Below are 12,438 nucleotides of genomic sequence, written 5' to 3'. Positions count from 1 at the left end.
AAGTCATTCTATTTTGGATTTTTCTTTCCAAATTGCTAAAGAGATGACTCAAGTTGTTTTGAAAATCTATGAAGAGGAAACATACACATATCTTAAAAGGTACAAGATATGTGCAACATTCATAGCATTAATATAGGAACAAACAAGTGGAGTAATGTTTCCCTGAGCAGAATATGAAGTCACTCTCCCTCTCTGTGTGTTGTAATCCGAGTTTCTCTGTACTTTGTTTACCTAGCCGGCCACACATGCATTCAGTGCACACATGGCGCTAATGACTCACCTGACTGACTGATTGACTGATGTGACAAAATGTCAACGTCTAGTTTTAATTTCACACAAGACACGAACAGCAGTCAGCTGGCAGCGAGCCCTGTGTTTGTTTGACCCATCCATCTCCCTTTTTGGACTATCGCTAGCTTTGTTCTACGTCAGCCGCTGTGAGCGTTTAATAAGGACGCGGGAGTGTTTGCATTGGAGGAGGTCGCAAAACCGGTGAGTTGCATACAAAAGCCTCTATGCATCAGTGTCAGACGCCGAGGCGCACTAACCAAGCTGCGGTATTTGATGCATTGGGAGTGAGAGAAGGTTGGCATGTGAGTCTCTCTGTTGTGCCCCACTGGCTCGCTAATGGCGGCTGCTCTGCCCTGCGCTCACATGATGGTTTACGCTATTAACACCGTCCGGATCCACTGCGTCACCGCGGAGGCCACGACAATGCTCTGAATTCCTTATTAATAATGAATATATTATTGAGCAACTTTAAAGCTGTATATAGTCATTTGATATTAGTTTCCTGCCCTTTTCTTCCAGCATTTGGAAACAAAAGCAGGAGAATTAAAGATAAAGGGAAAAGCCTTTTCCGATCTAAAACAGGTATCCATATGAAGTCACCGACATCTTTGTCCTCCCTGGTTTGTCTAGGGACCACGAAAAAATGCTGCAGTGAGATCAGATAGAGGAGAAGAGTTGTGGGTGGACGCCAAATAGAACACTCCGACTCTAAAGTGGGACAGTCTGTTGGCAGCATGTAATCTGTATATGTGGTGTTTGTGTTTATGTGTGTAACTCAACCGTTTCTGCTAGAATGTTTGCATTCCTCACTTCTCTATTTCTTCCTGTCCAAAGAGTGTGGGTGGATTATTCTTTACGTGTGTGTGTTTGTGTGTGTCTATTTGTGCTATCAAATTCACACAGTTGATGTGAGCTGGCGTACGTGTGTCTCTCAGTGTGAGTGGGAGTAAGAGTGTACATGCCACACTGAGTTTAATTAGCCCGCGTGGCGCTAGCGGGGCAGACAGGGCTGTGGAGCGGTGAATGGGAGCAGGTGGCCTCTGCTACTTGGGGGAGTCAGGGTCCAGCCTTCAGAGTGCCCCCCACCGCCCTGGCCTTGACTGACAGGGACAGAGGGGTTTACCTGCATGGCTCTCTGAGTCCGAGGCAGGCTGGAGGATGGTAATCACCTATCGCTACCATGCTGGCTTTTGCCTGCCTGGTCTATTCACCCCACAAAAGGGAGGGTGAAGCCTTTAGAAGAGGACATTCTCTGTCTTTGAAATAAGTCAAACTGGGAAAAACAGGGCTCTGCTATATTACCACAGCAGGGGCTCTGGAGTATGACCAGGTCATGAGCTGATAGCAATATTATGGCTCAGAGAGAGAACAAGGGAGGAAAAGGACACAGGGTATTGAGTGCCAGGTGGCAGCAGTGTTATGTCTCTGCCACCTGTCCTGGAGAATATGAACCCTTCTCGGTCCTCCTGTTCTCCCAGTGTGTGATGACACTGGCTCCCTGTCTGTCTGCCGGGCTGGCTAGCTGGCTGTCAGCCTGTCCGTCTATCCGTCTGTTAGCCTCACTATGAGTCAGTTAGTCAGTCAGTCAGTCTCCCTATTTGTCAGCCTGTCTGTTAGCCCATTAGTCTTGCCTCCGGCTGCTGCATGCTAAAACAGCTTGCTAGCACCACCTCTAAAAATCACCCATCTCCACTTTAATGTTCTCCTTTTACTGTCCATTTGTATCTATTTTCCTGCCTCTTCTCATCATCCTCCTAGTTTGTTGCCATCTTGTTTCCTACCTCCCTCCCTGCCTTACAGATCCATTTATTCTATCTTGCTCACCCTATGGCCCTAATTCAGCCAATGCAAGCACATTAAAAAGCTTTGGCTATGCACAAGCTATCGTGACAACCAGTCATTTCAGTGACAGCAACCACACAACACAGGTACACACAAACACAGTTATGTACGTGCGCACAGTGCAACAGAAAACAATACCTGAAGCAAAACACAAAGATACAAGAGCTTGTTTCATTCACTGCCAGCTACATTCAACTTCAAACAGGTCCTCGTCATGCTTAATATACACAGTCTCCACTGCAGTCTCTTAGAGAGGAAACAACTCCTACAACACACTGTGAATGGATAGAAAAAAAAAAGGTCTGTGAAGACATAGAGGTGGTGCTGGGGGTAACATTTCTTGACACCTAGCTTGGCAACAGGAAGCAGTTAGGAGAAGCACTGCTAGAGTAGCCTGAAGCCTCAACTCCGCTGGTGTGTGGAGTACAAAGTGATGTTTGAAAATGCACGAAGACACAGAAGAATGCGCGCACATAAGGCACGAATGCACATAAACAATCAGTCAAACGCATACGTATACACACTCACACACATGCACGCACAGAGGACAGCAGAAACTCCTCCTGCCAGCCCTGCACCATCTGTCTCTCTGTCTGTGCTTCACAGCCGTGCCCAAACAGGGCCCCAGCAGAGTCAGTGTGAAATTAGCTGCCTTTGTGGGGCTTTGTCTGCTTGTACATGTCTGTTTGGGTGTACCAGCACGCTTGGTTTAGATGCGTATTTTAGAACATATTTGCTGTCAGTCTGTCAAGAGGTAACCCACACTGGAGTACTAATGTGTGTGTGTATGTGTGTGTGGGTGAGTGAGTTGGAGGGGCCAAGTAAATCCATGGTCTGATCTAATGACTATTTCCCCTGAACACTGACCTCTGAACGATTACACTGACCTTAGCCACTATACGCTCCACCTACACAGGCCTGTGTGTAAGGTGTGTGAATGTGTGTGTGTGTTGACCTGCTATTGTCCAGCCAGTCAGTCCCTGGAAGCCTATCTGGCCCCGGTCGGCCATATCTAGCTCCCAGGGTGCTCTTTGATATTCACTCAGCACTCTAACCTCTCACGACCTTTGACCTGACCTTGTAACCCCCGGCTTTTTGAGAGCCCTGTTCCCCTCCTCTCTGCCTACTAATACGTGATAAATCATGTCTGCTCTGACACCGTTCTGGATGCACGCACACACACACACACACGCACCAGTTATCCCACTGCCACATCATCACCCCCCCCACATTAATGAGCCCAGGGGTTAAAGGTTGGTGACATTCCGCTCACACTTCTGTCTGAACACCATTGCGTGGCCCACACACACACACACACACACACACACACACACACACATATAGAAACCACAACAAGAAAGAGACTTGCTAACAGCACTAGCTGTATATGTGTTCCTATGGGCCTTTTAAAGTCGAACAGAGAAAGCCAAACAGTTGTATCAAGCTTAAGGTAAACATAAAGAACATTTACCACACAGACAAAAGAACCCATAAAGTTTCAGAGTTGAAAAGGTCCCAGGGCTGATTCAGTGTGTGGTCTGAGGTTTGTACAGGGCAGTCCGGCCTGTTGCTAGCCAGACTGATGGAGAACGCTGCTGCCGTGTGACAGATAATCATTGTATTCTTCTCTGCTGCAGAGTCTTGGCTAGGAGACAAACCGTCTGGCAAACAGACAGCTTTACGGCGCAGAGCTCAATCAAACTGTCTCCCTACCCAAGGGTAAACACACACACACACACACTCATACAAGCAAGCCGTAGACACACATGTGCACAGACACAAACGTAGATGAAACACGCCTAGAGCCAGCAGAGCCTAACCCAGATTGATAACACCAAACAAATCAGTCTGCCGATTCCCACCACTGCTTACAGGAAGCACAGCTTTATCAACAGTGACATTTTGATTGTTGCATACTTTACTTACCTAATTAATTTTGAAGTGTTCTAATTCAAATGCCATTAACATTGTACACTGGTTGATTTCAGCCATTATTCCCGCATAGATGATCAGTAAAGTCAGCAGTCCTGACAAAAGGGGGGAATCCTGAGCTCGACTGTGCCAAGCGACCTCTGCTGGACAGATAAGGCATAACATCCATCCATGCTCCACTGCTGTGTGTTGGTGAATGCTCAGGAAATTGGCAAAAGTCAAAGTCAAAGCTGATCCTCCCAAGACCCTCAATCTTCTCCCTAAGGAGAGGTGGGCTCCTCACTAATAACACAAAAGAGGAATAATGCAGGAAAAAGGGCTGAGCCAGTCCAGTGCATTGAGTGTAGAGTATATAGCATCTCTCTCTCTGTGTGTGTGTGTGTGTGTGTGTGTGTGTGTGTGTGTGTGTGTGTGTGTGTGTGTGTGTGTGTGTGTGTGTGTGTGTGTGTGTGTGTGTGTGTGTGTGTGTGTGTGCAGTGATGTGCGAACTGCCCAGTTTCTTTGCTGCCCAATGAGAAATCGAATGATTGGGGGAAATGGGAAAGAACAGACTGTATGTTCAGATAACAGTGAGAGAGAGAGAGAGAGAGAGAGAGAGAGAGAGAGAGAAGAAAGAAAGAGACAGAGACAGAGAGAGGGAGAGGGAGATAGATAGAGAGAAAGAGAGCAAGAGACAGAGAGAGGGAGAGAGAGGGAGAAAGAGAGCAAGAGAGAGACAGAGAGAGAGAAAGGGAGACAAAGAGAGAAAGAGAGAGAGAGATTGGGATGCCAGTATATTCTAAATGTCTATATGTGTGTATGTGACCTATCTAATCTCCGCTGATGGCTGACCCCTCACCCTCATCGCACCTCCGGACCCTGCAACAATTGTCCCTTTGAGGCCTCTGGGGCCCCTCTGGTCCCTGGGGAGGGGGTGGAGGGGGTGCAAGGGTGTAGAAGACCAGTCATGGCGGTCTGATCCTAAACTGAGTTAACAGGATTAGAGGAGCCAGGGCTAAGAAGGGAGGACCGGCCCGTCTCTGTCTCTCGGGTCTCTCGCCCTCAGCAGTTGAATACAGATTCAAAGAGAGCAGCACCAGCAGACCGACACAGACAGTTTCCACTTTAAATCCTCAGAAGAGCAGTGAAAATCTTGAAATAAAAGCACACACACAGAAGTCTTTTTTTTTTTTTTTTTCAACTGTCAAGGCCCCCTTTAGGAAAGCACTTCGCTTATCTTCAACTGCTCCCAGTGGCCGACAGTGGAGGACTGTGTTTGAATCAAAAATATGTCTTGAATAGTGAAGTGGCTGACAACAAAAGAGGCTTGTGATTAATGGATCTCTGGGGCGGTGATTGGTTATAAGTGAATAGGACCTGCAGAGCTCACAGAGAAGGAATCTGATGCGTTCGACGAGCTGAAACCAAATCAAACCACTACAGACCAGTTTACATGTGGCTCTAATGACAGCTGGCTAAATCACATTGGGCTAATGAATTTAGGGAGTCTCTAATCAAATATGTGTGATCTGGCTACATGACTGACATCCATGTGTGTGTGTGTGTGTGTGTGTGTGTGTGTGTGTGTGTGTGTGTGTGTGTGTGTGTGTGTGTGTGTGTGTGTGTGTGTGTGTGTGTGTGTGTGTGTGTGTGTGTGTGTGTGTGTGTGTGTGTGATTATGGATGCCCGTCGAAGGCAGCGAAATTCTGTCGACATGCGTCTAATGCAAAATGAAACAAGGTGTCAGGTTTTTTTTCTGAAGTGTAATAATAGGCATGAAGACATCAAAGTATTGAGAGGAAGGAGAGTGATGGAGGAAAAGGAGAGGACTTGCTTGTCTGCATGTGTATGAGAGTGCATGCATGCATTCATGATTGCACATCTGGCAGCCCAAAGAGTGAGGTTTCTCTGTGACCCTATTTAGCTCTCCATAGCATAGTCACACTCTCATTACCACCCAGTTTGTGTGTGTGTGTGTGTGTGTGTGTGTGTGTGTGTGTGTGTGTGTGTGTGTGTGTGCGCGTGTATGCATATGTGTGTGTGTTGCTCTAGCTGCTTCTCCCATTGTGCTGTGTTTAAACATGAGAGAGCTCTTTGAGACAAGAGGGAGCTGTATGAGGGCATCGACTAACCACACATACACAAACAAAGTCAAGTATACACACACATACACACATGCTTATACATACACAATCTCACACACACACACACACACACACGCTAACACACGCAAAGAGACACAAAAATGCAATCGCCCCCACCCCCTCCCCCCACTGCTCTGATTAATAAAGGTCAATTAGCAATTATAATTTCCATATTTAATCAGTCCCCTGTGGTGTTGCTCTGTGGCCTGAGCTTTGACAACTCTCTCTCTCTCTCTCTCTTTTTCCTCTCTCTGTCTTCTGCTCTTGCTCTCCCTCCTTTGCTGCATGCCACACTCTTCCCATCTTCTACGTCATTAACATCTGAGCATCCCTCCCTTTTCCACCTCCTCCTCTCCCAGACCCTCCCTTCTTACCATGTCATCTCCTTATCCTCCCCTCCCCCTCTCTCTCCTCTTCCTCTGTCTTCCTAGCCTTCCCTCTCTCTCTCTCTCTCTCTCTCTCTGTCCTCTCTCTCTCACTCTGATGAATGCCCCCCCTCATTAATCTTGATGTTTTTCCTCTTGCTGTGTTCTTCCACGGGCCTTCAAACCTCTCGCTAATTGCAATTAATCACCGAGGGAAACAGATGCTGGGAACAAAGGCAACCTGGGGGGGCCATGAGTCTGTACACGTGTATGTGTGTGTGTGTGTGTGTGTGTGTGTGTGTGTGTGTGTGTGTGTGTGTGTGTGTGTGTGTGTGTGTGTGTCAGTATCACTGTGCATGTATGTATCCACGTGAGTACAACAGGGTGAGGGTTTGATGAAGCTGTCAGTCAGGGTACCACACAAAAGTCGTGTACCTGCAGGGCACTGACACCAACCCTGGGCAATGTGTGTGTGGGGGTGTCAGGAGGTGTGTGTGTGCTTTTTGTGTGTTGTGCGGTATGTGGCTGACCCTGTCACAGCTCGTTGTGGCATCTGTCTAACCCCATTGTGTGGCGATGACAATGAAAGCTCATGAAAAAGATAAAGACATGAGTAAGTGGACACCAGGAGAGCAGAGATTTAAAAAAAAAAAAAAAAAAAAAGAGCAGCAGCTTCTTGCTTTAACATGTCTGTGCTGCTCTGCCCACCTTGTATTGTACCTCTGTGATATACATCTGTCATTTCTGAGTGAAGGCCGCTTCAAAAACTACAACAACAGTAGTATTAAAAAACAAACAAACACCATGGAAATTACAATTCATCATGTTTCTTTCTTCTCTTTCTGATGTTTGTTGGAACATGGTGATTACTGAACTCCAGGCGGTGTTATTTTATTCCACCTGCAGAGAATAATCACAGTCTTTCCATCCTATCTTCCTTTTTCCTATCCAACCTCTCCCTATCTCCCTCCCTCTCTCTCTCCTTCAGATGTCTGTCGTCACTGCTGGGCCTTCTGTTTTGAGAATCCACGTAACGGCTCACTGAAAATACGCTCTATGTTCAGGAGAATAAAGCACACATACACGGGCGCCCGCATTCACACATTATCCGTAACAGCTCAGCTCACTCAGAGGATAAGATTTAATTTGTGTGTGTGTGTGTGTGTGTGTTTGTCAGACAATATTATTCATCACAGCTATCTGCATCACTTATCAGCCACAAGGAGGCTGAGAAAAAAGGCTCCTGGAAAACAAAGACACTCCAAAACAAAATGGAGAAGAAATAAAAAAGGAACCACAAGTCATATTTTCCGACAGGGCACACACATGCGACAATGCATGCACTCCCATGCGACAATGCATGCACTCCACACACACACACACACCACACACACACACACACACACACACACACACACACACACACGTCTAAGGAGAATAAAGTCAAACTACACGACTCGAACCAGACGTGAGCGCTGAAAAACCCATCAAATAATCAGTGGGAGGCGATACAGGGGAAAGATGCAGGGCTCTGCTATGTTTTAACACAAGCTTGTTATGCTCCGAATCCACTCCAGGAACGCAGCAGAGTGTCCAACACAATAAACTCCAGCTCCGCCGCAGATAACAGACTAGAGCTTCTTTCCTCCCATCACTAGGAGAGGATCATTTTAAGTAGCTTTGAGGCCCTGCATATGGGGCATCGGGACAATAATGAAATCAAGCTGATCTGAAATGTTCTCTGGGATTAACACAATACGGTGACCCCTGCATAAACCCAGGCACACACCATCAGCCTCAAACTGCAAGATCTGAGAGATAGCTGGGCTAAAAGAGGGAGGGATGAGAAGGAAGGGGGGAGTGTAAGATGGAGGGACGGTAAGGGAGGCAGCGCTAAGAGTGTAGCACCTCATAAATTGCTAAGAAGAAGACGTGAAGCAGGTGCTGCGTTAATGCTCTAGGAGGTGTGGGCCTACCCCGTGTGCCCTTTCTCGCTCTCCGTCTCTCCCTCACACAATCAAAATGGAGTACAAACCATAAAACGCATCATAGGCTCTTCTAGAGAGGAAAATGACAAATGTTATATTCAAATAAACAAGTAATGTTGCATAATGAGGAACAGAAAAGGTCTACATGGATGTATGTATTTCCCTTTATGTGCACAAAAGTGTCAATTAGTCACTGATAATGACGGCACCGTGTACACAGCTAAAGCCTGCACCTCTGTTCTGCAGCGGCTTCATCTGTCACTGCCGCCGTCGCACTTCAAAGCCCGAAGCATATTGAGCTGTTTTTCATTGTTTAAAAGTGGAGTGGGAGGAGATCTTTACCGAAAGCCTGGAGGATGCACTATTAAGTCTGCGCTGTTCTTTGCCTGACAATCTTATAACTTCTAGAAATGACAATGCCTCCTTCCCATACACAACCCCCCCCCCCACCCCCCACCCCCTCACCCCTCACACACGCACACACCAACACATTCCCTTGACAATTCCTTCCCAGCAGGCTCCACTCAGCCTTTATTCATTTTTTATATATATATCACCTCCTGTGAGTCTATTGCTCGGCACACAGCAATCGCTGCACTTAACCCATTATGCTAGGTAACGCTCCCCAGAATGGTCGCTCCCTCCCCGGGATGAATTATTAACTTCCTCCACATCCCGCCATTTATCACTGAGCCCCATCGAGCAGAACGGGAGAACCATTGCTCATATCCATGGCAACAAGGGCCCATTTGTGCAGCAGTTGGATGCTGCTGATGATGAGGGGAGAGATGGAGGAAGGGGAAGAAGAAAGAAGATAAATAATACCTGCTTTTGTCCAGCCCTCTATTGTTGGCATCAGCTCATGCCCCTCTCTTTTCACTTGATTTCTCCTCCTCTTTCTCTGTTATCCTCCTTTTTTTACAACCTCTATGCGCTGCTCCTTGCCTCTTCCTCACTTGCTCCTCTAGCCTTATTCATGCCACCCAGCCCTCTCCTCAAGTCTGAGATGGCAGCAGTATGGGTAATTAGATCAGAGCTTTCCTCTTGTCTCCATGGAGATGAATCATACAGTCAGGGTGACAGTCTGAGCCTTAGCACTACATGGTAACCTAATCAGAACGTTTGAACCCAAGCCAGAGCGGCAACCTAACCTAATAATACCAACATGAACCCGCGGTGACCTGCATCCCTGTGCACAGTGGTGCACACAGACAGGGGTGACGAGCAGGTCTGGTTAAACACACGGGGTCACATCCCAGGATGTGCTAGAGTGTGATTGCATATGTGCATGAGCGGAGTGTCTGAGCTTGAGAGGAGAAAGCCCTCACAGGTGTCCTAATTCATGAGCAATCGCAGCTCATGAATAATTAAACACAAAATGCAAATCTGCCCCTTTGATCATTTACATTCATGTCTAACAGAATTAATTAATCAAACAAACCTTTTCTTTATCCCCAGTGGAATAGAAAAAAACAGCAGTCGGAGTGCACAAACACATACACACACTCACAGGCAGACAAGTATATACAAAAATAAAACACACACAGTAAACAAGTTTACTAATCACACCATTTAGCCACATCTGAAGATGAACTAAACTCTGTGTGCTGAGCAAGTTAGCATGACTCAACCTTGGACCAACCACATGGTGAAGGTGACTTGGTATCTCTTCATGTGAGATTACTCTAATCTCCTCTAGTAGCTACACCTACTGTATGCTAATGCATTTAGCACGAAAACATGAAGTGATGCAAGCATAAGCTTTATGGTGAACGATAACCAGGTGTTTCTTTGATAGTAAGAACACTATATTTTTGTTACGTCTCACCAGTAGATACAGATCACACTGTACCTTCTGCTGCAACACACACGTAGTCACAAGGAAACGCATAACTTCAAGCTAACTCATACAGCGTGATACACAACACAAAGTGTGTTTGCTTTTTTTTTCTGTTAAGAATGTGAGACAGATGGTTGCTAATGGTTCTGACGGATTACACAACCACACAAATACACACAGAGAAGACACACAAACCACAGCAGGCTGATCAGGATTTCATAGGCTTTTTGATATGCTCACTCTGAGAGATGGACCTTATAAACAGCCACTCTTCAGCTGACCTCTTGTTTATAGCAACAGTATCATACACAGAGCGAAAGCTCATAAAGATAGAAACCAATCTGCCTCCCTCCTCCTGCCTATCTGTCCAGATCTCTGTCTCTCTGTCTCAGTTTTTTTTTCTCGATTAGCGGCCTCTCTCCTTCACTTTACCTGCTGCCTCGCCAAACCAACTCCTCTCTTTCTCTTAATAGGTCTGTTTGTATGCAGCACACACTTCAGGCCTCACAAACACACACAGGCAAACTCCTAGGACTCCCTGCCAGCTCCATTCCCCTCCTGTCACACCCTTCTGTCATCAATTTCTCGTCGGTAACAGTGAGAGGCACGTCTGATTTATGGAGGATATCAATATCTCCAACTTAAAGGGTAGGAGGGAGGGGAGCACACCTAAGGCTTCTTTTAGGACACCTCGTAAAGCTAAATGATAGTTGAAGGGGACGGGAGACGGTGGGGGAGGTGGGGAGAGAGAGAGAGAGATGGAAGGAGGGAGGAAAAGATAGTGCTGGATGTTAACGTGATGGCAGGGAGCCGTAAATAACTGAGACACAGATCTACAGCATGTGTGTGATGTTTGCGTGTGAGGTATGTCCGTATTATTACGAAGGTTAAAAAAGGACTGAGTGGTTGACCGAATGATCACCTGCTGTACACAGAATGTGTGTATTTGATGATTTACGTGGTCGACGTGTGTTATCCACTGGCTCGACCTACTAGGGGATTTATGCTAACTGACAGTGGCCAACGTGTTTAACAGTAGGCTGTAAACAGCTGTCCGTCCACGCTGACAATGATAAAATGTCCATAAACCTGTCACCTAGGACAGTCCCAGTCACACAGGACAGGACAGACCATTAAACCATTACACTAAGAAGAAAGGAGTATGTGTGTGTGTGTGTGTGTGTGTGTGTGTGTGTGTGTGTGTGTGTGTGTGTGTGTGTGTGTGTGTGTGTGTGTGTGTGTGTGTGTGTGTGCGTGTGTGTGTGTGTGTCAATGTATGTATTGGAGGTGGGGGGCTGCGCTGCATTCATGTGGGTGTCTCCTACAGAAATGAAACGTTATGCAAGAAGAGCGCGGTGCGAGGGCAGGTCGCTGTGTGCGTCTAAATATTCATGAGGCCGCTAAAGGGTACAGGTTGACACAGGTTGAGATTCTCTGCGGTTGTTGTAAACAAATATATCGCACCATGCCTAGGCCTTTGACACGTACACACACGCAGCTGTACTGACACACACACACAGACACACACACACAAAGAGGTGCTTCTGAATGAGGTCAAGGAGTCAGTGTTGAACTGAGGAGAGGATCAATGGAGCTCCGAGTGTTTGTGCACCTCTTGTCTCCCTCCTACTCTCCACCTATTGTCTCGGCTCTATTCCTCCCTTGTTCTCCTCATAAACACAGCCACCAGTACTTGCACACATACACAACAGAGCAGCAGCCATTACAAACAGGGTATCTGTAAACATCCATAAACTCCAACAAATGCACAGAAATGCAAGCACTGTTCTGCTACAGTATATACCATCCCTGGTGTAGCTGTCAGCACTGTATGAGTCTGGACGTGTCCCAGAGGCTGTGTTCATGCTACTGTGGGAGATCTATGGCTGGTGACTCCAACTCACTGGCACCCCACTAGCAATAGCACGGATGTGAAAGGCAGATGAAAAGAGAACAAGGCAGTGACAGAACGACAAGCAGAGGAGAGGCTGAGGGAACATGTAAAGGACAAAATGCTTTCTTCCCCGGTTGGGAGCATCTCATTTTTTCTCATTAGG

The 12,438-nt window shown here is 46.7% G+C and overlaps 1 protein-coding gene across 2 annotated transcripts in view; it reads right to left on the bottom strand.

Moving 5' to 3' along the window:
- gse1b (Gse1 coiled-coil protein b) overlaps window positions 1-12,438 on the bottom strand; it is a 115,283-nt gene that overhangs the window by 93,684 nt on the left and 9,161 nt on the right. The window contains exon 1 of one of the 2 annotated variants that reach the window (XM_054611068.1): window positions 4,060-4,228. The exons of the other annotated variant lie outside the window; for it this stretch is intronic. The gene's annotated coding sequence lies outside the window, so the exon portion shown is untranslated. Of the gene's footprint in view, window positions 1-4,059; window positions 4,229-12,438 lie in introns of those variants that run through there. 2 annotated transcript variants of the gene reach the window in all.

This window comes from Anoplopoma fimbria, chromosome 2 (assembly GCF_027596085.1).
Source record: "Anoplopoma fimbria isolate UVic2021 breed Golden Eagle Sablefish chromosome 2, Afim_UVic_2022, whole genome shotgun sequence".
Classification (NCBI taxonomy): domain Eukaryota; kingdom Metazoa; phylum Chordata; class Actinopteri; order Perciformes; family Anoplopomatidae; genus Anoplopoma; species Anoplopoma fimbria.
Note: the sequence above shows the minus strand (reverse complement) of the source record. Positions and strands in the feature narration are given on the sequence as shown.